We start from the raw sequence: 3,749 nt of genomic DNA, 5'->3' as shown, positions 1-3,749 counted from the left end.
AGTGATAAATGAGGGTTGGTCACGTGTGAGAGGAATGCAAATGTGGTTGGGAATCCAAGAGTCAATAGTGTCATTTTGGGGTCTACTTTCTGTTAGTTCAAGAGACATAAGAAAAAGAGTGCTCCACAAAATCAACATGACGAGATAAATAAAGGCAAGAATTTACAAGATCTTAACACTTATAAGTACCCTGATTTTGTGAATAGCTTAGGAAAATATAAGGAGTAGAGCAAGGCTATAATTTATTCAGATTATAAGGACACACCCATGGATAACACAAACAACCAAAGACACAAAGTTTGTTGTAGTTTTCTTTTTAAAAAGGTGAATCTCCATCTAAAGTTCACGTGGGCAGCCTGTTAATTAAGTAGGCAGCAGTAATGAAGGCATAAGACCAAAACTTAGAGAAAGATTGGCACTGCATAATAATGTTATACTTGTCCCCACAACATGTCGATGACGACAATCGGCAGTGGCATTGTGTTTAGGTGTATAGGGAGGAGTAAGAAAGTGGGATATCCCATTCTCTTCAAAGAATGAACGGAGCTGAAGAAATTCCCCGCCATTGTCGGAGTGAAAACATATAATGAGCTTTTAAAATAATATCTCCACAGTTTGTTTGAATTTTGAAAATACAATTGGAAAATTAGATTTTCTCTTTAGAGGAAATAGTCAGATATATTGCATATAATCATCCACAAATATTAAATTATATTGAAAATCATCAAATAGAAACTTTTGGTTAAGCACCCCAACATCCTAATAGATATATTCAAAAGGAGCTGAACTTAATATCGAGGAGTTATAAAAGGGAGTCTTATACATTTTATTGCATTTACAAGAATCGCAAAAAAAAATCTCAATGAAGAAATATTCAAAGCTTCAAAATATGAATGTTTTAACCCTAAGCTTGAGACTCGAGACACAGACCTTACTCTTGATTCTCGACTCTTGACCCTTGATGGGATCTGGCTATCTAAGTCTCGATTCAAGATCTAACTTTGACCCGAACTCAATCCTATGTCAATATCAAGGTCAGATCCTAGTTTAGATCTGTTCCTTTAATCTCAAGTCAGGATTAATGTATGAATTAGGTCTCGAGTCAGTGTTGAGTCTTGGGTCATAGTTGGTATCAGTGGCTGGGTTATGGGTTATGGAAGAATCGGGTTGAGGATCAAGTTCTAGGGTGGAGTCGAGGTCAGGGTGAGGTCGCGGTCAAGATCAGGGTCAGGGTCAGGATCAGGGTCAGGGTCAAGTGTTATTCTTCTTCTTTATTTTCTTTGTTTGTGATTGTGTGCTAGTTAACCCACGGTGTTATCACAACAAAAGTTCATAAATTTTCACCCATCAACTTTGCTTTAAAAATCAAACTCCCTCTCAACTTTGAACAATAATCAAACTCCCCCTTTATTCTATGCATTATCCATTTCAATCTTGTTATATCACATATATGTAATACTATATTATGTATAATTATTTTTGTTAACCTATGTATTTATAACTTTTTCTTTTAGTTCATTAACATTATAAGTATACACTATAAGAAACTTAGCTTTTAACGACCATTTGTTAAACAAGGAAGATAAATCCCGTCGTTATAAGTACATTTAACGACCAAAAATATTTCTGGTCATTAAAAATAATTTTTAGTTATTAACAAGGGATATATCCAGTTTTTAAAAGATATATTACCCTGTCTTTAAAACCAAATTAATTCATTAATAAAATTTAAAAGAGCGGTAACTTTTCCCTCTTTATATTCATCACCTATGTTACCCACTCACCCATGCAAAAGAAGAAAAAAAATCCTTGTTTATTGTTAGGGTTTCATTCTCCATACCCTCTGAAGGTAAATTCTACCAAATCACTATACTTGCTGTTATTATTAGTAAAATAATTATTGAATTGGGTATTTTTTTAATTGTTCTATTAAATTTCCTAGTGATGCTATTCTTGATTTCTTCATAGAAGTACATGTTTTCAAATATGTCGAGTCTTATTTAATTTTATTTGGTTAACATATCTTCAAGAGAAACAAGAATGGATTTGATTGCCCTCAAAAATAGCGAATGATTCTTCAAAAACTCCAAAGACATCGTCGAGGTTGGCAACAAATCCATCAGTGGGCATATAGGAAGCACAGTGTGGGAAATTCTAGATATGGAGGAGGATTTCAACACAAGAAGAGTTTGAGGAAATCAAAAGTAGGTTTTTTGAAGAACCCTTTAACTGCGACAACATACCCAATGGTTCTTGTGATGAACCTGCTCATATTGAGTACGATTCTTCTCAAACTTGGGTAATTAACGAGTACAATCTCCCTAAAACCCCATCTGGGTTTAAGAGAGAATTGTACTTGAGGAAAGATTACTCTGAAATGGATGCTTATTATTTCACTCCTTCATGGAAGAAACTCCATTCCTTTACAGAAGTGGGTACTTTTCTTCAACAAAATCCTAAATTCAGTGAAATTAAATTATCAAATTTCTTCTTCAGTAACCCCACAATTATGGATGATACTATACCCTCTACAACTCTTCTTTCCAACTCTAACATGAAGGTGAATCTAGCAATTGAGATATCTTTTTGCACCTTCATGTTAGAGTTGGCAAGAAGAGCGGTAGAGGGTATAGTATCATCCATAATTGTGGAGCTGGTAAAGCTGAAATTTGAGACTTTAATTTTACAAAACTCAGAATCTTGTTAAAAAAAAAGTACCCACTTTTGTAAAGGATCAAAATTTCTTCCCTGAATGAGTGAAATAATAAACATCCATTTTAGAGTTATATTTCCTCATGTACAATTTTCTCTTAAACCTAGATAGGATTTTAGGCTGATTGGACTAGTCAATTACATAGTTTAAGAAGAAACATACTCAATATCAGTATGTTCATCACAAGAACTATTGGACTTGTTGAGTGATGTCGCAGTTAAAGTGTTCCTCAACAAACCTACTTCTGATTTCTTCAAACTCTTCTTGTATTGATATCGTCCTCCATTTCAAGCATTTCCCACATTGTGCTGCCCATATGCTCACTAATGGATTTGTTGCCAACCTCGACGATATCTTTTAAATTTTCGGAAAATCGTTTTGTCATTTCTGAGTGTAATCAAAATTCATTCCTCTTTCTTTTGAAGATTGTTTAACCAAATAAAATTCAATAAGTCTCTATATATTTGGAAACATGTACCTCTATGAAGAAATCAAGAATAACATCACTAGGAAAATTATTACAACATTTAAAAAAATACCCAATTCAATAATTACTAATAATAACGGCAAGTATAGTGATTTGGCAAAATTTACCTTTAGAGAATATGGAGAATAAAACCCTAACAATGCGCAAGGATTTTTTTTGCTTTTGCATGGGTGAGTCATGAGTGGGTGACAAAGGTGATGAATATAAAGAGGGAAAAATTACCAATTTTTTTATTTATTAATGAATTAATTTGGTTTTAAAGACGGCATACTATATCTTTTAAGAACCGGATACATCCCCTTGTAAATACTTAACTAAAAATTAATTTTGATGACGGGAAATTTTTTTGGTCATTATAAATGTATAATTGTGGGATTTATCTTCCTTTGTTAACAAATGGTCTTTAAAAGACAAGTTTCGTGTAGTGATACTTATAATGTCAAAAACAAATAAGTTATACATAATATAAAGAGATGTTACCTATATGTGATATAACAATGATAAAATGGACAATCAATAGATTAAAGGGGGGGGGGGGGGGGGTTGATT

The sequence above is a fragment of the Solanum verrucosum genome, unplaced genomic scaffold (assembly GCF_900185275.1).
Source record: "Solanum verrucosum unplaced genomic scaffold, falcon-dt-bn FXZP01000268.1, whole genome shotgun sequence".
NCBI classification, from domain to species: domain Eukaryota; kingdom Viridiplantae; phylum Streptophyta; class Magnoliopsida; order Solanales; family Solanaceae; genus Solanum; species Solanum verrucosum.
This window is presented reverse-complemented; position numbering follows the sequence as displayed.